This window comes from Alligator mississippiensis, chromosome 14 (genome assembly GCF_030867095.1).
Source record: "Alligator mississippiensis isolate rAllMis1 chromosome 14, rAllMis1, whole genome shotgun sequence".
In the NCBI taxonomy this organism is placed as follows: domain Eukaryota; kingdom Metazoa; phylum Chordata; order Crocodylia; family Alligatoridae; genus Alligator; species Alligator mississippiensis.
The window spans coordinates 15,774,773-15,801,078 of NC_081837.1; the positions used below are offsets into that span (position 1 = coordinate 15,774,773).

At 42.3% G+C, this 26,306-nt stretch overlaps 1 protein-coding gene across 1 annotated transcript in view; it reads right to left on the reverse strand.

Annotated features, from left to right (window-relative positions):
* MYL10 (myosin light chain 10) overlaps positions 1–2,628 on the reverse strand; it is a 28,529-nt gene extending 25,901 nt beyond the window's left edge. The window contains exons 1-2 of the mRNA XM_019493480.2: positions 2,482–2,628; positions 2,180–2,301 (exon numbers count right to left, since the gene is read on the reverse strand). The gene's annotated coding sequence lies outside the window, so the exon portion shown is untranslated. The remainder of the gene's footprint in view (positions 1–2,179; positions 2,302–2,481) is intronic.
* Positions 2,629–26,306: the final 23,678 nt, after the last annotated feature.

Here is a 26,306-nt window from a genome sequence, read left to right on the forward strand (position 1 = left end):
GCTCTCTGCCAGTGCTCGCTGTTTTCCAAATGGGAGGGGGGAAAGATTTCAGAAGGAGCTCGTTCTTGGGGCTCTCCGGACAGTGCTGAAAGGTGGGATAGGTGAAATGGAGCCCTCCACCTTCGGGCAAGGGGCTCCAATACACCTGCCTCACCCTTCAGGGGGGTGAAAAAAACCCAGACTGAACTCCCTCCGCTCCCTTTCCCCCCTCCCGTTCTGAAAACAGCAACAGGCTGGGAGCTCTGCAGACACAAGTTACAGAAGATGCTACATTTTGGAAGTCTTCATCTGACCCCTCACATTCAAAGTCAGATTTTCAGCTAATCAGACATTTTTAAGCTGTCTGCAGCCATGCACTTGTGTTTGGTCACCACTATAAACTGTTTTCAGTAGCAAGATTGGGTGAAAATAGTCACTTTTGTCTGCACCTAAAGGTGTAAAATTAGTGTGTGTGTCTATAGTCTGCATCTAGCACAATGGGTCCTAGTTCCTTACTGGATGTATCTAAGGTCGCTACAATATAAATAAAGAGGAAAATATACCTTTGGTTAGGGATAGTGCCAATAAAACCAAGCTGAGTAAAAAATGTAGCAAATAGGACAAAATCCTTCTTTTTCTTATACCCGTGTAAAGCCAGCATAACTGAAAGGATTTCAGTGGAGTTTTCTGGATTAACACTAATGTAACTGAAATCAGCATCCCATCCACTAACTGCAATCTCCATTTTTGGAGTATGTATCTCGGCATTTCCTAGAAGCTGCATTACTTTTTGCATAACCAGAACCACGGCCCAAATAACCTATTTCCTGTATTATTATCACGGGTGTTGTAGCTGTATCGATATTGCACTTAACAGCTTTAATAATAGACCAGGACTCTTTTGTGGTTGTCACTACACAAATACAGACTGAAGGCAGTTCTCCTGTCACAAAGAACTTACTTGTGCAGATGATATTTAGACACTTGTATCCAGATTTATAGAGAAGTGTCTGTTTAGAAAAATCCAGGGGGGTTTCTACAGCATCTCCGTAAGTATTTTTGTGACCCCTGACTTCTTCCAGCCTTGCTCCCAGAGGTGGCACATGTAACTGCAAATTACCAAAGCCTGCTGCCATCATGATATTAAGAGAAACTATGGAACAATGGAATAAGCTGCCTAGGGAAGTCCTTCACTAGAGGTTTTCAAGAGGCTGGAAATGTATCTACCTGTGGCAGTTTAGGACTTACGAATCCTGCATCTTTCCAGAGGTTTGGACTACATGTCTTTGAGGTCCCTTCTAACCTCATGATTCACTGTAAGACAGCAGAGAAACTAGGACAAACCACGCTTCTCAGTTCATGAGTGTGAAGGTACAGAGTCTCAGCTCTCACAACTCATAAATTATTTGTGGTACTGCAATAGTGGGTCTGAGTCTCAGCTGGTATAACCATATTTGTATGGCTGCTTTATGCCCCAGGTCACGCCCCTGCACATGCACTCTGGAGCATGCCATATAGTCTTTGCTGGGGTAGGGGAGGCTGAGGCCAGCATCTGTGCTGGCCCCAGCAACCTGACCTGGGGTCCTGGGGGCTTCTCAGGGCAGCAGTGGCACCTATCCAACTGTACAGCGCCTGGTCGGCAGCCAAAGCATGGCTCTGGATGGCCAGGCTCTGTTTCTGGTGGCCATGCTGCTTCCATGTGTGCCACACCACTTTTTTTTTACACTGGGATCTCCCAGCATCCAATTCTGGCACCACGGTGTAAATTAGCAGCACAGAAAATGGTTGCATATGCACCACATGCGGTTTGCGGCACTTCAAACAGCTTTGAGATGCTGTAAACTTCACATGCGCACTCGTTTGGATGTGCCCTATGTCTCTTGTTTTATCGTTATATCTGACTGTTGTGTGTACTTCTCTCTGCACCTGTATTAAGAGAATTATTGTGTATTCCTCTCAATTCTTGTGATTCTGAGTTTCTCTTCTGGCATAGTATTATTATTGTCACCATTATCAATTGGTATGCTGATATGCAGATATAAGCAACACTGAAAACTATTTCCAACGGTTGTTTTTTTTCACGAGACTTTCTATATTTAATAAAACCTTCCAAGCTGTTTTTTTATGACAAAACATGTTACAATAAAACCCGCCCTACTGTATGTTAATAATGTGCATATATTGAGAGAACAAAACTCACCAGATCCCTCTCTGCTCAGTCTATAAAACAAACCCACAGAGGAATTCGGGGAGACATGCATCTTGGCTTTAAAGGTTTGCTTGCCTCTTGTAACTGTCTCCAAATTAGAAAAAGGCTCCAGACTGCAGAGAGGAGGGAGAGAAGGGGGATAACATGAGATCTGAAAAAGAAAAGCTTGAATTTAATTGCCCTAAAAATTTCAATCATTCAATCTGGTAATTAGAGAGCTGGCTGATTCAGAAGGCAATTTCCTTTGGAAAAAACACACAACAAGGATAATTGATGCTAAATGAGTATTTTACCTGAAATATTAAATACCAAACTTAAGTCTGCCTTCAGGGTCCTTTGCATTGTCCCTTTTTGATCTGCCTTTCTGCTGCTTTGTATTTTTCTGCATCACAAAACTCAACAGAACAGGACAGTCCTTTAGAGATTCAGATTGTCACCAGGCTGGATTTACTTGAAAACCCTGTGCTATGAAGAGGGACAATACAATGATTAATTAGAAAAGAAAATAACAACAGGAAGTCTCCCAGATCCAGGCTGCCTGGAAACCCTCAATGAGCTGTTTCACTGAGGAGTCTCCATATCCCATTGGCCCTAAGGTCTGGTCTGATGTGCTACCAAATGTAATGATTTTCTCTATAACCTTAACAGTTCTTGCCAGAAATGTCTCATATCTAATTATACAAGTTTGGATGCTGCAAGGTGATCCATGCAGGTAGACCTTAGCACTCAGATGGAGCAGCACAGATGTCAATGGCATAAGGATCTGACAGCATAGATCTGATTCAGGTTGGGAGTCTTAGATGTTTAATGGGCATAGTTCAAAAACAGTAACTGTTCTGTACTGTAGCATTTAATAGCATAATAAATTATGATAGCATTTCAGACAGGCCTTTAAAGGAAGACTGTCCTGGAGGAAAGGATGTTCATTTATACTTGATTTACAAGTAAGGCAATTGATTCAAAAATAAGTCAGGTGACTCTAAGTCATATGCTGTGTCAATGAAGTTCAAAGGCTGCGCCAAATCCATGGTCTATGTTCCTTCCTCCTGCAAAACCATTCTCTCTCCTGAAGCATGGCTACATTTTGGAAAATGAGTTTTGAGAAGAGTTTCCATATTTATTACCCCTTCATAAGATCCTATTGCAACTGTCAGTGGACAAGGCAATTCTGCTAACTTTGCAAACTCAGCCCTGGAATTTGATAACCAAGTCGTATCCTTTCCATTCTTGATGCCATCCCTGCTGGCAAAGATGCAGTAAAGAGACCTCAGGCAATCATTCTTCCCATGACGTGGAAGGCACAATGGAATCCAGCACTCTTTCCCAGTTCCTTAGCTCCTCCCAGTAAGGAGAAATAACACTAAAGGTGTAGGCAATATATCAGAAATACCCAGATAAAAAAGTGTACTCACTGTGTATCTCAAAAATGTTGATACCACCTTTGTACAACAGTATTGCATCACACACTTAAGACAGAGACATATTCTTAAATATACATATATACGCACATAACAATATAAGTTTACACACAAATAAATACACACACACACATTTATGTGTAAAGTACATTGCTTTCCTGTAAAAGGAGTTACGCAAGATTAAAAAAATCTGGATACTGAAGTCCTCTGACTTCCATCTTGAAACAGCACATTCACAAGTGAGGCTGGCTTCACCACAGTGAATTGTCCTTATAATGTACCTTAGCTCTGAACACCATTAGTGACAGAGGATTTCAATCTCCACGCATTAGTCAGTTCTTGGCTTTTATGGCTGAAATCTAACCTTGTGCAGAGGACAAGGCCACTTGGACCCCATTCTGCCCTCTTGCAGAGGGGTGAACGGCACCCTGTAAGATTGCCAATTACTGCTGTTCTCAGGCTCTATAATCTGTTATCTTTAGGGAGGATGTGACTTCCATCGTGATGGCATCTAAACTCCTTAGAATGCCATTTTGAGATGCGGTGGTGCTACTATCCCTGTTTTACAGGTGAGAACACAACCACGGTCCAAAACAAGAAGCCTGTGACAAAAGACACAACTGAACCTATGTCACCTAAGTTCCATGCTAGCATCCAAGCCATCTTGAATGAACCAGTCTTTACTCACTGTTCAAGAAGGAACCAAGCTTGGGAATTCTGGGTTAATTCACTGATCCAAGGACCTCTAACACTGCTCCAAGTAAAGTGGGACTGTAAACTAGAACTACCTTAACCTGAGCCATCTGTTCTTGCTTAATTAGCCTAAATTAATGAGGGGCTCCCCTTCCTTTCAGAGACACAAATACTCCCTTTTCCATTCTTAGCAGCTGATTAAATCTGGTTAAAGAGGATATGTTTTACACTGCTGCTCAGAAAGTACGTTGGTAAAATGCTGGTCAAATTACTATAGTTTGACAAAGTAGCAATGAAGTTGGAAAGTCTCCGTGACACTAGTGCACCATGCAGTGTGACCGACTGCCAACAGAAGAAAAGCAAAGAAAGAGCTATTACAGGTGCCTCTACTGGCTCTTAAATAAGTTAAACAACTGAAAGCCCTCTTGAGAATCCTCTTCTCTTTGTTGAGCAGAGACACATAGACCTATTTGGAAACAGTCAGGGCAGCTGGGTTTCTGTGGTTTTAATTTAAGTTCTGAGCATCTGTTGTTCAGGACAATGAATCCAAACCTCTCTCTCTCTCGCTGAGAATTTATAGCCACTATCTAATCTGACAAAAACTGTGTTCTCTTTTATACTTGGAGGTCACTTTATGTTACTTACAGCATGTTGCACTGTGTCAAATGGCATAACACAACATAATGAAAAGCACGCTAATGTAACTCAACATGACAAGACTGACATAATATGATGTGGCCTCAGAAGAATGCACTGTTGTCATTGTTTTGTGTTTTCATTTGATACCTAGTTGCTATTCCAGCACGGGGCATTTGCTGTAGAATAAAGGGTGGGGGAAAAGGGGTTCAGAGGCTGAGTCTACATCTCATCTTGTGCACACCACTTTTATACTGGCATAACTCCATGTATGTACCTGGGCTGATTCCTGATTTACAGCAGGAAGAATCAGGTCCTAAAAATTCATTTAATTATAAATGAATTTTGCATGCCATTCTTTCTATAGGATCCAATGTCATTCAATGCACAGAATGGACAGTGCTCAGCAGATAAAGGGGCTGGTCATTCTTCCTCTTTTATCTTCATCATCTACTATGTGGCTGCTTGTCTCATTTACTGCCCTCCAGCCAAACCTTGCCTAAGTAAGGATTTTTTTTTTTTACTGCTATAGGTTTTAGTATGCCACAAATCACCAGGGCAGCTGGGTAGCTCGTAAACAATAACAAGTCTGTCTTCACACACACCTGTGAGACTGAGGAACATCACTGCTTCCACGCTGCAGATAGGGAACTGAAGCACAGAAAAAAGGGTTTCGCTGAAGGTCACACAGGAAGTCTGGATCAGAGGCAGGAAAAGAATTCAGATCACCTGGGTTCTCCATGCATTGTGTAACCATAAAACGTCCCTGTTCTGAAGGCCATTGTCTACGCAACACGCCATCCAACCTCCCCGATGAATGAAGCAGATGCCAGCTTCGTACACAACATCTCATCTAACAGCTGCAATGTCAGACACCAGGCTGCTTACTGCAAAAAACTAGCTGATTCTCCATACAAGGGAACCAAAGAATGAATCCTGGGGTATAGAAAAAACAAAACAGAATGGTATATGGTCCTGTGTTTAAGGACGGTACAAAAATGAGTGTTCAGGTTCTGTAAAAATCTATCCTTGTAGAAATTCCTAGTTGAAATTTTTCAGATCGTTTTAATGAGTTCAAGCCAACAATTATGTTTGGAAACGAACAACAAATCCACCGGTTTTTACTTCTTCAGCTGAGGTGTTTCCCAGCCGAAGCTGAGACCAGTAAAACCCAAGAGATTCATTGGTTTGTTTATAATAAAGTCTACTGAAATGTCCACAAGGTCTTTTAGATTCCTATTGGCATTGAACTGGAAAGTATCAATATACATCCTCATCTACAGACCTTCTCACTGTAACTACTGCAGCAAGACCATATTTTGAGATGGCCCTGGACTATATTTTTAGAAAGACATCCTACTTTGGTCTGAAGAATTCCTGGAATGGAGACTCCACCCCTTGGGTTGGCAAGTGAAACCAGTAGTTAACTGCTTGTGCTGTTAAAAAGTTGGTACCTTATTTCTTGCCTAAACATATCTAGTGTAATGTGAATGTAATGTGTGTAACAGCAGGAAGAATCAGGGGACAATCTGCAGAGCTGTGCTAACTATTAATTTAGACTACAACTCCCAGAAAGCCCCAGGAGAGAGGGGCAAGGGAAAAAGAAAGAGAAAGCTTGAGGCTGGAATAAGGCAAAGACAGAGCAGTGTTCAAGTGAAACCGGGGTAGCCCTACGCGGAGGACTGCAAAGTGGAGCTGGAGATCTCACCAGCTCAGTCAGCCAGGACTGTGGGCTGAAGGAACTGGACTCAGACTTGGGGGCAGCTGCAGGCAGCTGGTTGAGTGCTATAGGGACTAAAGTAGGGTTACCATATTTCCAGTTCCAAAGCAGAGGACGCTTGCCAGGGAGCCCTCATTCCCAACCCACACCCCTGGCACTGCCAGTGCCCCTTACTCCCAACCTGCAGCCCTTCGTCCCTGGTGCTGCCCCTCATTCCTGATCTGCAGACCTGTGGCCCTGCCGGTGCCCCTTACTCCTAATCCACAGTCCCCCAGGCCATGCTGGTGCCCCTCACTTCCAACCTGCATCCCCCTGGCGCTGCCAGTGCCCCACGCTCCTAGCCTGCGGCCTCTCTGCTCCCCACAGCCCTGTCGGAGGGGGTATCCAGCTTCCCCGGTCCTGACCAGGCTGGAATACAGCCACTGTGGTGGCTCTCGCTTATGTGGGTGGCGCTGGAGCGAATCCAACCCCAGTGCAGGCTGGAGGGAGGAGGAGGGGACACTTTTAGCACCCCCAGCCCAGGCTGGGCACCAGGTGGCCTGGCTACACCCCACCCCCCAGGCAGCATTTCCTGGGTGCCCAGCTCTTGTGAGCATGGGCACCGGCCCCTGGTGCCACTAGCCCATCCGTGCAGCTCCCCACTGCCCCCAAAGGATGGGCACCGGCCCCCGGTGCCACTAGCCCACTGCTCCCCGCTGCTCCTAAAGGGCCCCTCCACCCCCTTCCTCCACTGTAGGGGCAGGTGCCTCCCCCCTGTCCAGACACGATTTCCCAGTGCCAGCACACACCTGCCCTACCCTCACAAACCCATCCTCTCCACCCCCTGACAATCCCCAAGCCCTGGCCCTCCAACCCCCACTCCCCATAGACTTACCTGCATCCAACTTCCAAGGCTGCTCCCACCAACCTGCCTCGCTGCATGCTAGCCATGTGTGTGTGCACGTGTTTACATGTGATGCCCCCTGCCTCCAATCGCCCCCGCCACCACCCTACTCCTGCCAGCACAGCAGAGCAAAATCCTGGACATTTGTTCAGATTTCAAAAAACCACCCAAATGGAGATTGGAGTACCCAAAAAAGGACACGTCCGGGAAAACCAAGACATATGGTAACCCTAACTCAAGGCTTGTTTGGGGACACCTCCAGAAGTGTTGCATGGGGGGGGGGGGCAAAATGAAGGTGCTGAGTGTATTACAGTGCGGATGTTTCTTTACTTTTTACCTGTTCTCTCCTTTTGGCCTGTTGGCTTGTGACTCTAACAGTCTGCAGAAGACAAGACAAAGAGGTAATTACACAGCAGCCTTTAACTACTGGAAGAGGATGGAGCTGGACTGTTCTCAGTGGTGACAGGTGACAGAACAAGGAGCAATGGGCTCAAGCTGCAGCAAGGGAAGTTTAGGTTGGATATTAGGAAAAACTCTCACTAGGAGGGTGGTGAAGCACTGGAGCAGTTTACCTAGAGAGGTGGTAGAATCGCCACCCTTGGAGGTTTTTAAGGCATGGCTCAATAAAGCCCTGGCTGGAGTGATGTAGTTGGGGATGATCCTGCTAATTCCAACCCTAATTTTCTATGATTCTAACCCCTATGATTTTCTATATAAAAGTGGGAACTCCCCCTTGCTTCTTGTGCTAGTTTCTGGGGCTACACTAGCTTTACCTTACAGTGGATTTTTCTAGGTCTGATAGATTAAAATCTATTTTTCCAGGTTCATATGATCTATTTAATAATATATACATGCACACATGCAGTACAACATCTTCTATTTCTTGTGAGAAGCCATCCCAGGACCTAAGTTGTATCAGCCAGGGCTTACATCTGAAGTTACACCGCCTCTGACAGAAATCCAAGGCTGTAAAATTTGAGCTCACAAGGGTATTTTGTTTACAAAAAAAAAACAATATATGAACCCCATACCCCATAAGTAGATTAATGCCAAGCATTTTGTGGCTTAATGGCAAAAGGATCCCAGAATGTGTTGGATCACCCAAGGCTGAGGTTTGAAGCAGCTTCTGGTCCATTATGGGTTATAGCTTACATCTGAATGGAGGGCAGGCAGCAGTAACACACCATAGTCCAGCACAGATTTTGGGATGCACAACCAGGATGATGTGTAAGAGGGACTGACAATGGTGAGATAATCCACTAACATAAACAGAAGCCAGATGTACTAGTCTTCATTGTTAGAGACCACAGATGTAGTGACCTGAGAATGCTTTCCAGATATCATGTAGAATATGGGAACAGAGCAAGAATTGTACAGGCACAAGAGCTGAAAAGGACTGGGAATCCCACAGACATTTAGCAGTTCCTTTGGAAATGTCACCACTCCCTAATTCAAATCTTTGGCACTCTTCGCAGCCATCATTATGGGAGCAAAGTGGTATGGCACACAAGCAAATCCTCCTGTTTTGGACAGAAGAGGCTGTGAAAGAACTCCCTCTCAGCCTCCTCTCCCTTTGGGGCTGTCTGTTCCCCTCTCACTCTCATGTGTCTATCAATCTGATTTTTAGGCAGCCAACTCGCTGCCACTGCCTATGTGACTGGCCTCAGGTAAGAGGGTGTGAATTTAACCTCTCTATTGTTTTGAGCTCTGACCTCACGACATAGGGGCAGGGGCTTAAGCCCATGTCACTCCATTAGGTAACTGTGATGTTTTTCAGATTGCTTAGCTGACATCAAATGACACCTGTCCCTGACTAGGTCCAGGTGGTGAGCTCAGGAGGGCTATTTAAGAAGCTCCCTCCAGGAAGAAGACAGACAGACATTTTAAAACACACACATAAAAGTGTGGACCTCTGCAGCGCTCGCATTCTCTGGATGTGGTAGTGAGTAAGTTACTAGAAACCTAACTAGGAAGTTAGTTTAATGTACTCTAGTCATGTATCAAAAGGCTGATAACACATGCAGATTTGCTCAAGGTTGGTTTTCTTGCGATATTTTACTATTGGTATTCCTTCCCCACCCTATCCCTCTAAGTTCAATAAATGTATCTGTTTTAGCATGCCTTGCTGTGTGTGCTTAAGAGGGAAGGGACCTGCTAAGATGGGCTTGGCTATTTTATTTTCCTCCCAGAAGGGAGGCTGCTGGTGAATGCTTCAGGCTAATAGAAGCACCCCAAAATCCCACAGTCTACAGGGTCCGTGCATCCCAGGCGGCATAGGGCCTAGACAAAGACCTGAATCCAGGTGGTGGCAGCGGTACCCCAAGCTTGCGCGTATGCTCCAGAAAGGGGGATGGCCAGATGTGAGGCACCGCAGGGGAGGCACTCAAAGCTTGGTTTTTGGTGGGGTGCAGTCATTTGATGCCGAATGACTCGGCACAGGAGTGTGCCCTGCTGACCCGCCACAGAGGCAACCACACTTCCCACCTTGGTTTTAAAATGCAGGAAAAGCAAAGGGATTGTTACTCAGAACCAATGGGCCAAATTCTAACTTCAGTCACTGAAGTGTAAATCCAGAGTAACCTCAATTGAGTTAGAGGGGCTTTTTGGGCTGCATCACAGTGTGGCTGAGGGGAGGATATGGCCTAATATATTATTTTCCCTTTCTAGAGCTGACGGTGTTCTCAATGGAGCTTTCCATTGAGCGCGTGCAGTAGAGGAATTGCATTGTACAAGCTCAGAAACAGGAGACATCTTTTCCTTCCAGGATGAGATATGACAGACAGCCCAGCTCTGCAAGATGTTGAGCTACTCTGACATGTGATAAGCACGTTCTTCTCCCAACCTCTTGAAAGCATTCGGAGTCTGACACAGCAATGCTTTGGTGTCTTACTCCTATTTAGTCACCTCATTGCAACTAAAATCAACCAATGGGAGTGGAGCACCTAAACATGTTTGTGGACCTGGGCCCCTTGTCGCTATGGAAGATGTCTACTTGGACATTACCCGTCTTTGCCAGACTATGGTGGTCTTTGGGATAGGTTGAGACTAACCCAGATCCTTTAATTTAGAACCCCTATTCTAGCCTCATTCTGCTGGATGAATCATTTAACTGTGACATGCCTCAACTCGCTGTACCATCAAGTCACTCAGCTAACCTGTTCTGCATTCCTGAAACATGAAAACAAAGAAATGAGTTATATACCTATTTAGCTAATCCAAATGTATTCAGAAGCACAATGCAAAATCCCATGGTAAACCTGACAGTTGTGAGTACAGGCAGTCAAACAAGTGGATATTCAAATGCAACACTTAATAACACTCATGTAAACTCCAGCATGGCCAGTTCCTGGCATTCAAAACTCATAAGTCAGCTCTCCCTACCCCTTTCTAACAGATGCATGAATCTGGTTGAAATCACATAAGATTAAAAAAAAAAAAAAATACAAGCACATTGTGGGTTTGTATTTCGGGAGCTGCTTCGGCTACATAAAAAAGGAGAATAGCCAGAAGAATAATTCTTTGGTTCTGCAATGGAGGGCCTCACCACTAATGAACATCTCTTGCAGTGCAATTTCACCCTAGCGCTCAGGTGGAACTGGCCTCTGGCCAGCTGCATCACTTGACTAGACATGCACACTGTGCCTTCCCACACCCACTAGACATTTGCAACCCAAAAAGCCAACAAACATATTTGTAAGGGAAGACACAGAATCAACCCTATTTGTGTCACAGGTGGAAAGAATATTAATAACCAACTGTTAAGGTAGAAGCATTGGCAGATAGTCTGTATTATAGATCTCCTAAACTTTAATGTTTCCATAGAAATAGGGAAATTGTAGGTAGCTGGCTTGTATGACAATTGACAGTCCAGAAATGACATCACTGGATGCTGCTGATATTCAGGGTTTTTTTTAAATCAACCCACTTATTTAGGTGCCAAGACATAGGTACCCCTTTTTTTAAAATGGGGTTTGGGGTGCCCAATGAAATGCCAACAATATCAAGGGACCAAAAAAAAAAAGAGGTCTACACACATTGTTTGTCACCTGTAAAACATGGTTAATTTACTGATTTGCTTTAGGAAAGGGTCACGAAATGGCCAGGCCTGTTTCTTCCTTTTTAGCCATCTTCATGTAAGGAAGCCAAGATAGAAAGTTGACCCAATTATGGCAAATAATGTTAGACAACAAAACTGAAAGCAAATGAAGGTAAGAGGATACAGCTCAATAAAGAGAGAAGTGGTTTCTAATGAGAGTGAGGGCACATTTCCCTGTCAGCATAGCTATTACTATATCCTATAAATTAATCTGACCTGGCTCTCTGGGAGTAGTGGAATGAATGTCTCCATTCACTGAAAGAGCAGACTTTGTGGTGGATGTTCTCCTTCCAAGCCCTGCAATCGATACCTTCCTGGTGTCTGCAGCAAGAAAAGAATAAACTGAGCTACATTCTGAGAGGTGCAGAGCATGTGATAACTATTTGCTACTTGCTCTGAAGTATCCTAGCCTAATCTGGTCAAAATGTTTCTTAATAGTCTTTGAAAATTTATTTTTATTATTAGTTCTTCTATTTTTACTTTGACTGTAAATACTTAGGGGCACAACCTGTCTTCTTTTTATATACATTTACAGCACAGCAGGGCCCGATCCATCACTAGGAACTTTATTTGGGCAAAATGAATCAACTACATGTTAAATGCATGTGTACGGGCAATTTATCCAGAGCAGTTGACTTGCTGTGATGCTCCACTCTCATTTACCTAGTAGTTATTTGGGACAGGGATAATCTTTCTGTTCTGTATTTGTGTAGGTCTGCACAAACGGGGCCCATATTCATGACCAAAGCCCTTGGTGCTATTGGAATATAAATAAATCGTAACAGCTGATAGCAGGATGGTTCCCTGTAATGTGGTAAAGGTCAAATTCAGTGAGGTGCCAAGCATCTGCAGTGCCCACTGAGAGTTATAGTTGCTCATCATCTCTGAGGATGTAGCCAGGGGTATGTTTGCTTTCACCTCCAGATGTGAGGAAGCCAGTGGAGTGCTTATAAAAACCACAGCTCCTAGCCACTTCTGTCCTCAGCCCTGAGTGAGGGAGTGAAAGTTTGCAGGCTACATGTTATCTCTCTCATAAGGTTGTCACAAGGGGAATAAAAACAAAACACTGAGCTGAATTTATTTCTAGCCAACGGAAATTTCATATTGAGGGTTACAGGCATCTTGTGCCTCTTAAAAGCAAGTAATAAAATGCTGCTCTGAATTACGGATTGTATTCACTTTTTAAACCCTCACGTGGTTCATCTGGGGAGGAGAAGTTTTCAGATGTGTTAGCAGCAGAAGTCTGCTGCAATCGGTTACAATTTTCACACTCTGAACCAGTAATTAATGCAGAGGTGCTTCTCTCTATCTAAAGTTAGCCATTTTCCCAGTTGCCGGCCATCAGAATCAATATAGGTGAGATGTTGCTATTGGCTAAAGCTATTAAAAAGCCCTATAAATTGCCATAAACTAGTCATCTCCCAAATTGCTCCCTACAAGGTTCATAGGGGAGATGTAAATTGACTACTAGAAAAAACCTGCTTTCAGTATTATCTTGAAGCATGTCATCCAGGGCTGAATTTTTCCAAAAGGCAGAGAGACTTGGGGGTGAAAAGCAAAAATGCAGGTACAAAAAGGAACTGGATTTCCATGTACAATTAGCATTATGTTCCCTCGTGACTTTAAAGCCAGCATAAGGCTGATACATCTTTACCTCCAATAGCATCTAACAGGATACGCAGGCCTTGCCTCAGCCCTCTATCTAGATATCAATTTTCCCCTTCCAGAGCTGGCGTGAACTATCCAGATAATAGAAATGAAACACACACTTGGGTAGGAGCGCATTGCCAAGGGTACTTTCCCAATATGGAAATACAATCTTCCACAAATGAAGAAGAATGGTTTGCATTTGAAAGCTTGTCTCACTTCATCCCAAATACATAGTTAGTCCAGTAAAAGAGATCACCCTAAAAAATCCCTACCTAATCATATTCACACACACAAATTTTGCAGGCAAACCTCCACTCACCATATTGGAAGCCAAATTACTGGGTCGTTGCTGATGATATCTAATCACATCTAACTATGCATTCTTGAAGGGAATGAGTATTGTACCACTTATACCATGAGTACAGCCCTACCAAGGAGCCATAAAGCTCATTAGAATACTATTTTGTGGTTTCTTAGTTAAGGGTTCCTAATCTCAAGTTGGTTGCAAGTAGGTATCAGGTATCTGGCTCTCATGCATGAGATATGGGCCCTAGATAGAGGAGTAGGGTCCCAGGGGGGAAAAGACTGAGAACAAATGCAGTAGTTAATAACGGTGCCTTTTTCCCAAATTTGTCTCTGATGTGTAAGTGCCATAGTCATTTGTAAATAATGGACCAGACTGGCAGAGGGTGTCATACAATGCAGGCTCAATGAAGACACTGGAGCTAAATCACTTTACACCAGTTGAGCACTTGGCCTGCTTAGTCTTTTTAACATAATACATTCACAGTGCAATGAGTATAAATAGTATTTAATTAACTTTATTATTTAGATGTTCCCCTGGAGGACCAATATAAGAGTTATAGCTATGTCAGTGTTTCTGGACCCATTCTTTCAAGAGGTTTACAGCAGTTGGCTCTGGTTGAAACTAAGCATACCATCCCCGCTTCGGACGGAGAACACACTTGTAATAATCAGATTTGTGGGTTTTGGTGTTTTTCTTTTTTTTTAGCATTATGAGTGTAATAAAAAGAAATGGCTGTAATTTATAGCCTAACATTTGGCAAGTGACTAGTCTGGTCTAGGTTGTTTGAGTTTGATTCTTTTTAATGTCTGAAATTTAAAACTTAGAGCAAAATTTCAAAAAAGCTTAGGGCCAATACTGAACATCTGGCCCAAATTTAGGGCCAGATGTTCAGTATTGCCTATGTCAAGGATTCAGAAATCATGTCAGACTTGAAAAAAGGCCTGATATTAAATTTTAAAACCATGAGGTGCGTGTGTGTGTACACACATACATTGGATAACATTCTCTATCAAAAAACCCTTTTGGATGGAAAACTGAGTTCTCAATAAAAACAAATTTGCACCAAAGTGTCTCTTTTCCTGGAAAAATTAGAAGGGGGAGGGCGGGAGGGGGAGCATGGGATGGAAATCAAACCTGAAAAAAACAAACTTTTTTGGTTTTTGGACAGACCCCAAAAAAGGGTTTTTATTAAAAGTCAACATTTACTGTGGAAGGCCAAATAAAATCCTGTTTTGTTTCCTTTTATTAAAATTTTCCCTTTAAAACATTTTGGCCATCTGTAATTCTGGATTTATTCTAAAATGTATGCCTCTTGTGTACAGTGAGTTAACATTTTTAGGCTTTTCTTTGGAAACCAGTAGGGGTAGAAATGATTACTATTTTTTGTTTCATGAAACCTGAGATGCTCATAAAATCCACTAAATCTGGGAGCTGTGGCTTTAAGAAAAACATTAAATACTCTGAGACCCACCATAAAACTTAGAGAACTAGCAACCCTGGGTTTTGAAAACAGCTCAGCTCACAGGTCAGCACCCAACAGGCTGAATTCCCATGTAAATCTGCCTCTAAGTGTCAAAATGGGGCTGAGGAGAGCTGACCATGGTAGAAAAAAGTCAGTCAATAAACTATCCCCTATTCTGAATGCCAGGCACTTGGAAATCTGCCCTTTAAAGCAAAAAATGGTAATGGCCAGAAAGACAGATGGACAACTTTAAGTCAATGGGGTTGGTGGTCAGTCAGAGCACTAGGTTTGGATCCTGCAAAGAGAGTCATGTGCTTAACTTTAGACACCGTGGCTGAATATTAACAAGAAATAACAGGATTGCTGACTCAGTCTAATTCAAAGCCGGCTGAAGTCAATGGAAAGAGCCCCACTGGCTGCAATGCACTTTGAATTAGGCCTATGAAGCACAAAGGGAAATGTGAATAAATCTTGCAAGACCAGGGCCCCAAGTTTTCACATCCAAAGACCTGAATTCAAATCCTAGATTAAGACAGAAGGCAAAATGGATATGGGGTGGTTTTAGCCAACTGCCTGGGTTTTATACCCCCATGGGAGCTAGGCTGTTGCGTTTTCTTGAAGCAGAAGCCCATTTGTCTGTGTCGTTACACTACTGAGAAATGATGCCTTGGTGGTGAAATAAAGAAAAGCAATGGCACATTAACACCATGTTACTGGAATACATCAGAGCAATTGTGCTCCAGTGATGTATTACTTACTGCATGTCATCTCAGTAACAGTGCTCCCTGTAATGCTGAGTGCTCCTGCTGAGGTGTAAGAGACGTCTTAATGGCAACCCCTGACATTTCTGCAGACCTATCTACATTCCTTCAAATCAACACAATGTTTGCACTAGCATGAGGTCACCACCAGAGCTGTGCAAGATTTTCAGTCATAAGAAAACCCCAAACCAAACAAAACAGAGCTGTCCTGGGAGTTTGTAAAAATCTTCTGTACTACAAGGTCGGTGCTTTCACTTCAGACATAGGCAGGAGGTCTGCTAGTCTATCAAGATTTCTGAAGCCCTTTAGAAAAGCCATGATGCCCAACATTTCCAAGAGTTCGGTCACACCGCCCACGATTTGGGGCAGTTGCTGGCAAACAGTTATTTGTGCTGAATCCTGTGTAATCCGAACCCTGCTTTGTACCAATATAATTCTACCGGTATGACCCTAACAGAGATGGAATTATACCAGTATATTTTATTGGTATAGTTCAGGGATGTACAGCTAGCAGTTCATGCAATGTGTGCCCTAAGAGATGTGCACCCCACAAGATGGGGAGCCCACCACCCAGAAGTAAAATGGCCCTGCTATAGGTTATTTTCCTTCCTGTATAGAAAAAACAAAGACAAAACCCCCAAATTATGCAGGTCTGAGTGCCTGTATAGTTTATTTTATATTAGCAGAACTGCACCAATACAAGAGAAGTTTTACCACTTCAGCTATACAAGTGGAGTTCAAACATGCAGTCAAACGTGGCATGTAAACTGGATAAGTCTACTTGAGAGTGTATATTAGTTCAGTTTAGGTGGTAAGAAATGTATGTAATATACTTGCATATCCCCTGTTGTCGTGATATCTAAGCACTTTACAGGAGGTCAGTGGGATTATCCCATTTTTGCAGAAGGGAAACTGAGAAGCAGAGTTGGGATGTCTTGCCCAAGCTGTCCCAACACACAAGTGACAGAACTGGGAACTGAGTCTTTCACTACTTCGTGCCAGTGAAGGAGTCTCTCCCCAACATGACACTGCCTCCCATTTTGCTGATAGTTGTATTATATAATAAAAAATTAAAAAACCATGTGTTAAATTTCTTGGCTTATCACTTGGCCACAGTTTGAACCTCATTACTATCGATGTGGCTAGAAACCTGAAAGCTACTTGTACGTAGCCAATTGCCTGTCAAGAATGATGTGGGGGGCAGAGAGGGAGGAGGGGGCTGGGATGGAGTGCCATCACCTAACACCCCATGCTGCCGCTATTCTGCCTCTTGCAGGGAGTGGGGAAGCGTTTCGGCTTCCCTGCTCCGTGTCCTATCCTCGGCGCAGCTTTGGAATCATGGCAGCGCTCCCCCACACTTGGAGCACTCTGATTGGCCATTTCCACCAGCCAATCAGAGTGCAAATAAAGCATTACAGACAGACAGACAGACAGACGTAGGCTTTTATAATATTAGAATTGTGTGCAAAATACTTCAAGAAAACATGTGTAGTTCCGAATTAAACTTGTTTCATGAAAAAGTTGTAATTTCATTTTAAAAGTGCAGGATATAACAGGTTTTTGTTTGCCTTGGTTATTCCGTTGCCAGGAAGTGGCACTTGTTATGCACAAAAACACATTATTTTGAAAGTAAAAATCTGTTCCATCAAATAATGCTATTCCAGAGTGAAAAAAATCTCAAAATTTCACAGGCCAGTTCAAAAGACAAAACTTTATAGTGAACATTGCAAGCATGTGAATGCTGCATCTCAGTGGGGAGGGAAATTTGGAAAACTTTAGGAAAAACTAAGCACAAAAATTGCCAGAAACAAAATGCAAAAACTTCATCATGAAAAGCCTTTTGAACAAAATCTAGGACATTTTATACAGCTCTACCTCTGAGAATAAAAAACAGGAAAGTATTTGCATAGCTTTGCCATGGGGTGCTGTAGTATAGCACTAGACTCCATGTATAGAGAAGGGAATTCAGAGTCCTTTTGCTGAGAAGTTAAAAACATTCAAAATACAGGAGAAGAATAGAGGTGGGTGGATAGGTTTTAGAAAGCCAAAAAATTCCATGTCTCTCTGAAAAAGTTGTACCATTACAGTAGCCAGTGTAGCCAGAAAAAGAACTGATTTTTTTTATATGAAGGCAACAAACCTTAAATGGCATGTTGCTATTTTATTATATTGGAGGCTGTTTTGCTCTGTGATCCATAAGGCAACTCTCACCTACTGCCCAACACACAGAAAGGGGATTAAATTAGTTTGGATGATATCAGCCCTATGTAATCAAACAGGCAGCCCATGTCTGATCCCTTCTGTGACCATGTTAGGTGTTAAATTAAGGTCTGATTAAGAGTGTGTGGCTGCAGTTAAGGTCAAGGACTAAAGATCACAGGCTTTGTTTCATCTAATAACAATAGAGACTGTCTGGCTGCCAAATACCAAACCAGCCCTTGTTCTCCTATCAGACTGCTGTCCAGTTAGAGAGCTCCGATTTCATTGGTGTCCCTTTTTAAGCCCTACTTCTAAGAGGTCTTGTAGTTATTTCATCTATATTAAGCAACTTTGAGTTACCTGAAACTATATGATACATTCTATATGATCAAAGCAAAAATGCAGCATCTTCCAAGTAAAGGTTATCATGCTGGATTGAAGAGGGAAAATATAAGGCTACCAGGTCATGCCACCAAGTAAATACCTACAGGTAAATTCATAATATGGCCCATTCAGTGGCTGAAATGGTGAAGTGGGTCTTTGCTTGGTGTAAGTGCTCAGAACAGCTCAAGAACTTCCCCCGTCAGCATTCACCAGCACAGAAGTGTTGAAAAGAATACTCCTGAGATAAAAGGAGACCTGTGAAGAAAGGATCAAGCAGCTTCTTATATGTAGGATGAAGGAAAAGCAGTAATACCTCCCTCTTATTGTCTCCTCAGGAGAGCTTTCCATTGAACAAAGTTGCCACCCCACTAGGCGATGAGATGTTACCAAGGTAGCTCTTCAGAACTGACCAAGTATGTTGTTCAGACTGAAGCTGCATTCCTAATATCTCAGCCCAGAGCTCCTGGAAAAAAAATCCTCAGTAGCCTGCACTGAGCCTAGTATACTGGAGTATGTGTGCCTGCTGAGAGAGATGAGCAGATGGGACAATCCATATGTTTGTTTTCCAAAAAAAACCTGCTCTCACAAAACCATAACCATTTTTTTTCATTTGTTGCGTCTATAGCTTTGGTCCAGTTACAGTGAAGGATCTGCTTCAGATCAGAAGAGAGCCCATGGTCACTGGAGAACTCTTTTCAAAGTCATCAGTAGCATCTGGCCATTGCCTTAGACAATTCAGCTGACAAGAGGAAGCACAGTTCTTAGCTGGAATACTAATTTCTATCTTCCTAAAGGCTGTGCCCCAAGAACTCATCGCAAGGTTTACACTGAAATCACAACACGGCTGCACCATTCTTTGAGAAATGTTTTGTTCAAGTGACAGGAAAGGTTCCTTGTTCCTTGGCAGGCCTAGCCCTGCAGAGTGGGTCATATGCCCCAGTGGCCAACTAACCTGCCCCCTTCCCTTCTCTAGCTCCTCTCAGCTGCCTCCCTCTATTTCTCCTGCCACGTCTTGATGGAATCAATTATGTGGGAGGAATCCTGAGCCTTTAAGTGGAGGGGGGGGGGGGCGCTTCTTATGGGCCCCTTAAGGGCTTCCCCCTTTCACATTTGTCCAGGCTCTGACCCTCTTGGTCAGGACCTAATATGCTCTAGCTACTCCCATTAGTCCTGGGCCTGCTTAATCCAGCCTTGGCTCTTTGGTAGCAGTGTCACAGATAGGAATTAAGCTCCACAATAGGGCTCTGGGCATTCCAGGTTTCCCATCCTAAAAGGAGTTAAATTCTCCGCTCCTCCCCCCCAACTTTTTCTAAGTGTATAACCCCTTGCCCACAAAGGGTGAAAACACACAGGGCACTTTAAGGAGCCTGTAAAATGACCTCCACTTCCCCTCGCAATCATTGCTTATCCCCTGGACAAACTGAAACAAAAATGCAAGCAACTGCCTTCAACCAAAAATTACTGCCTCTCCAGGCACTCACAAAGAAGCTTGTCCTGAGCAGCCATCCTTTATCCCTTTTGGCACCTATCCCAGGAAAATGGAAAAAGCCACAACCCCCCCCCCCCATCAGGCCTTTCTGACCAGGGCTCCCCTTTTTGCTTCCAGGCCTTGCTACAGCCCTCCTAGGGGATCCTGCCCCTTCCCCAGTCTGGGCTGGACTGGCCATCCAGCCTGAGGCCAAGCCTATTTAAGCCTTGAGCCCTACCCCTTCCAGCCAGTCCAGCCTATTAGCTGGCCTGAACACAAGTGTTGCTCAGTCCCAGCCCTGCCAGTTGCCTTTGCCCAGACCACAAACCCCTTCTCTTAAAGGGCTCTTCTCAGCTCTGTTGGTTTCATAGCCCTACCCCAGTAACAGGGTGAGGGTTTCCTGCCACAGTTTTATACTTCCCCAAGTTATCTCAATGTCTTTATTTCAGTCACTCAGGACATGGAACTCCCTTTTAACCTGTAGGGACTGAATCTCAAAAGTTTCATTGATTCAATTCAGTCTGCATGAATTTCCAAATGCTTGTTCTAGCTATTAGGCTAGAAATCCCATCAGAACAGACCCTCCTGTGGGAGATCCAGTGCTTTCCAATTCAAAAATAGTGTCAGAAATACAGTAGTCATCTCTGGAAAGTCAATAATGCCAATAGTCACAATGGTTCTGGAAATATGCCCCATTTAAGCCTCATCTAGCACCCACGATGATGATGGCAAAGATCCTATGGACTTAGAAAGGTGACCTTTGAACAGTTTTTCTATCACTTACAAGAAGTCCATCTATAGGCTGTTGCTATATCACAAAACAAGTTTTCTTTGTGGCATTTTAACTTTCCATATCCAAACCAAGAAACGATGGGAAAAAATGGTTGTTTTTTTTAAAGGTTCAGGTTTGATTCTACTCAAGTTTTAAGCAATGGTCTACATGAGCGTATAATTTATCTGAGCCAGATGGCCCACCCTTTCTTATAAATCATAGACAAAAACATTGCGGGGGACTTATTATAGTATTTCAATATTTTGTATCACAGCCAAAATTTTCACTTAAGGTGCTTAAAAACAGACATCTAAATCCATGTTTGGATAAACAACAGCCTGATTTTTCAGAAGTGTTGGGCAATCATAACTTCTGTTCATTTCAAAGAGAGCTGTCAGGTAGTCAACAGTTTTAAAAATCAAGTCAACATTAATTAGATATCTAAATAGATGTTTAAATGTAGCCAATGCCATCCCATCTTTTGCCAATATTCTCCATACAAGATTATTAGTAGAATGATTGCCTTTGATTCCTTTCCAGCTTTGTCTGGATAGCACTTTCTCAGTATTTGCAATATTCCCTAAACTACTCTGTAATTAGTATAGGAGGGATTACTGCCCATACTGCAGTAATGTCATTTATTTACCTAAGGCAACTGGAAAATTTAAGGGTAACCATTTTACCTATACGCTGAATAGTATAGATTAGAGTTTCTGCAACACCTGCTCACCAGAGAGATAGAAAAACTCTTATATTCCTTCTTGCTGCAATTTATGATGGTGATTTGAATGGTTCCTAGTGACTTCCTAAGATTAATGTTAATATTCAGATCTGAGGTTTCCCTCTGGGATTTTATGCAGGTTTTGAGCATTCACATCACTTAATGTACACATAGGAGCAAGTCTGGTGGTTCCAAAAATATTTGTAGTTGGAAATCAGAGTGATTTTTTGTTAGGCTCAATGCCAAAGAAATCACACATCAGGACTCTGTTATAGAGCTGTTGCCATTCCTTGGCTTTTGAATATCTCTTTATGTATATGCAAAGTGTGAGGCTTTTCCCATAGCAGTACTGCGGTGCAAAATTACTAAAATGTGCATTGTTTATCTCTTCATTAGAATTTCTGGTAGAATTAGAGGTGTCAACTCAGAGATTTTATGGACTTCCTGCGTGAACGGAAAGCTGCCCAAAGGGTTCGCATCTCTCTGTATCACAGCTGGTGTTTCTGAACCTGAGTCTGGAGTAGAAATTTCATCCCTGATTTTTTTGGCTGCATTGCTTGTTTAGTCTAGGAACTCTCCAGTACACTTTCTAGGTGCTGGAATTCCTTTTTCTCCTCAGTCAGCAGCTGATGTGGTTCGATGTACATCAGGGTATAAGATTCCAATCCTAGTGAGCAAAGATTTATGCTCCTCCTAACTCTCATTGACATTAATGAGTATTACAGATATGACTCCCCTTGGATTAGGATGAGAACATACCCCAGAGTGTGCAGGGAGTTTGTCATTAGAGCACCCACACTGCTAAAAACAACAAAGAGATTCCAAGTGTAAAGAAGTAATTAGACCTTTTCCCTTCTTTCTATTAAAACTTCTGCATGAGAAAGATTTTAAAGCCTTCGATATTTACCTCCATCTCTCATGCTCCTGTATTAATTTGTGGTTGGTAACAGCCTTTACTAACAATTTTTGGTTGCCATTTTTGGAGGCACTTCTGGCAATAATAGGCATATTATGTTACTGTAACAAAATATTTAGTGTGGTTGAAAGTCTACAGCAAAGAGACTTAGAGTCAGAATTCTTTGATTTTCTTCCCAAGTCTACCAATGTCATTTGTCACTTCACCAGGTGTACAGTAGGTTGTATAGTTAGATAAAATATTATTAGAAACATGGTACAAATGATATATCTTCCAGGAGTTTTGTGAGATGTTAGTAATTATTGGTGGGTTTTTGCCTTGTTTTTTTCAGGGGGGGAGGGAGGGGGAGGAGGTATGGGCATTTGGAAAAGCAGCCATTGGAAACCAACTGCTGTCCTTTAATAGGGTTATTAACCTTCTGTAACCTTGGGTTGTGTTAGGTGAGTAGGATCCAGAAATAAAGACCAGTATGTTCCAGTAGAGCTAGTCAGCTATTCTTAACAAAACATTAACAAAGTATTTTCACAGGGAAATTCTGATTCGTCAAAACTGAACCCATTAGGTTTTCATTTTTCTGTTCCAGATAAGTCCTGAAAAATAGTTCAGAAACTATCAAAATGCCCTGTTTCAAGATATTCACAGTGAAAAGATCCCTTTTGTGTTTAGAGCACCTCTTGATTTTGCTATTTCAATTCACTTATGGAAAATGTAAAGTTTCACACTGAAATTAAATGTTCAACATTTTCCAAATCAATCGTTTTGATTGAGCCACTCTGAAATATTCTCAGATTTTCTGTTTGTCAAAATATTTGATATTTTACCTGCTGTTCCAGTATTATTCTAATTCTGCATAAAAAAAACAAACAAACCAACATTTGCATGGAAAAAACATGCTATTTCCTGCCCAGGATTATGAAGCAGGTAATTGTGTGTCCCTCATTTATTAGGTGGAGTCAAAATTATTTTGGCAAAAACAGGTCAAAGGACAAAAGTTCCTCAGCCTGAAAGACTAACTGGAAAAAAACTGGAGTATGTAACTGAGGCGCACACAAACTTTTCTAGAAACAAGAGGTCTAGAAGAGAAACAGAAAAAAGCAAAGCCTTTTAAACTGCTTCATGTGACAGTCCTATTTGCAGTAAAGAGGAAACATTTCAGATCTAAAAGGAACCTCACAATGCGGGACAAAGTCACTGGGAAATTTCAAGAACATTTAACTCCATGCAAGAACGTCACTGGGAAAACAGGGCTGCTAGGTGAGGTATTGACCATTATATTACAGACCTACATAAAGCTATGTCTCAACCAACAGTCGCCAGTTGGACAGAGCTATTTGTGCTGTAACTGATAAGTGGCCTGAAGCAAGGTTATGATGAAAAGTGGATTTTGTAAAGAACACTGGACATTTTCAGGGCCAGGGAAACAGTGTTTCCTAAATCCAAGAAACACCAAACAGTATGTGTATATGTGTGTGTGTGTATATATATATATATATCTATCAAGACATGAAAACAAGATACAAGGAACAAGAAATAAGTGGCTATGACTTATTTTGTCTGTAATAGCTGTAACAAAAGGCAAGCATAATATGATGTAAAGGTATACAAAGAAGAGGCTATAGGGAACAGTGAGAGAGCAGAGGCTGCAGGGGAAGGTGGGGGGGCAGAGGAAGGGGTGTGGACAAAGGGCAAGGGGGCTGCCTGCCCCACATAGCCGCCTGCCCCCTGCTGCTGCTTTCCCCACTATAACAGTTGGGGGGGAGGGCTAATTTAAGATGGCCCTCTAATAATTAGATTACATACCTGGAAAGTTATACCAAATTTATACATTTTCCATATATAGAATCGAATTATTGGTGGTTGTCTTAAATTCAAAATTGTCTTGGATTTGGACAACTACATGAATATCCTTGTGACATGGCAGGGGTCATTATTGACTGACTTTGGTGGGTAGTTTTAAATTTGTAATGGAAGCAGCTTGGAATAGCAAATAATATATGGGACCGAGAGACAAGAGAAAGAGTTTCAATTTCAGACCTTCTGTGCCGAAAAGTCACTTCATCTCAGAGTCAATTCCTCCCTCTGTAAAATGGGGACAATAATGCATTTGCATGTTTAAACTGCTTTGAGATCTATAAATAAAAAGTGGTAAATTAATTTGTCTGCAAAGCACTTCAAAATTTCTGTTATATAAATGCATCTTTATTGTCGTGTTGTTATGCTGTTGGAGAGCAAAACCACTTACGGCAGCCCTGGATGCAGAAGGAAAGCAAAGGGGACAGAAAAATACCATAAATCAGAAATAAGAAACAGCTAGCCCATGAAGGATTTTGAGGCTGCAAACATTTAGAGAACTCAGTTTGCCAGTGCAGCATGCACTACACTCATTACCCTTGTTCTGAATATGAATTTTATTCCACTCTCCCAGAAGATTTCAAACTCTTACAGATACATACAATTTAATGCCCCAGTTCTGCAAACATTTACATATGAGCTTCATGTTAAACACTATACTAGCCCTACAAATTTCAATGGCACCACTCACATGTTTGTGTGCAAGGGTTTATAGAATCAGAGCCTAAGACTAATAAATGCCACGGCCAGTACAGGATTCCTATGTAAACCATCTACTTTTGCACGTAGGTGATGATTTTATTGCTGTTCTATAAGGCTGTGTAGTGGCTTTGTGCAAAAGTCTAATATTTTATAAACTCATAAAATGTTTCTGATAGCATTTTTCATTGCTAGCTCTTTGGGGGCTAATTATGAAAAAAATCTGTTAAATTTATTCATGGTTTGGTTCCTTGATAGCAGGAGACACCTGGTGTAAACATTAAAAATCTAGGCAGAAGACAGAGGCCTGCTGAATATTAGATTCATTAGGGCATTTTTATTTATAAATCTGAAATTGGTTTTGATGACTTCAAAAGGGTGAAATGCCAAAAAGTTCATATTACACGTAAACTCAGAAAACTCTGATGGAAATGCCAAAAAAAATCCCACAAAATTATACAAATTATAGTTTTCCCCCCAAAAATCAAGAAACAAGATCTGGTTACAAGGGGAAAGCCATATGTATAGAACTTATCAAAAGGAGCTCTGATCTAGCTGCATTGACCCAAAATAGATCCTAATTAAAAGTAACACCCATGAATGATCAATAATTATGAATTTGCACTCAGTTGGCTGAATCAGTAATGCAATTCCACTAAGTCATGTAGTAGGCTCCAATTAAGGAGTTAAGAATATATGTAAGCATATGAACTATTTGGGAACAGCACTTAAGCAAGTGCTCAACTTTAAGCATGTATCTAAATCCCATTGACTTTAATGGTGGGTTTTCAAGAGGGCTCAGCACCGGTTTGACTTTGCTCCCATTTTAGTCACCACTAAGTCACTGATTGACTTACCAGGTCAATGCTCAGTAATTGAAAATACCACACAATGGACATACAGCATACTGAGGCACTGTCCTGAATAAAGACGCTTTCCAGAATCAGAGCTATGATCAATGGTCTAACACTGCAAAACACTTTCAGACAGAAAGTGAAAAGAAATGCAAAGGTAGAATACAATTGGTCTGATTTTTTTTCCATGACTTGTTCTTTAGTTTTAGAAAAGCTAATGGTCTTTTATCATCATCAAATGTAGCTTTTCTTTCCTGTCTCAAATGCCTAGATCCTTGTCCTTTTAAATAGGCCCAGGCTTTTCATCCTACCCTCCCCTTTGAAAGATGGCATTTCTGCCAATACAGCACTCCCTGGCACCACTATGGCTTACTGGTTCAGCCCTGACTCTGAAGGAAATGAGCCACTAACTGAATCACCAACACCACCTTCTGCAGGCTAGCATCTGTGTTTTCCTTGGAGGTCTCCCATTCAAGTACTAACCAGGTCTGACTCCTTGTAAATGTAAGAGATCCAAGCAAGCAGACCATTCAAGCCTGGAAAGTTCAAAGCAGCCTATTTTACAAACTTAAAGAAGTTAGAGGTAAGAAACTGCTGCCAGGGCACACAATTTCCAGCTCAGAAATGA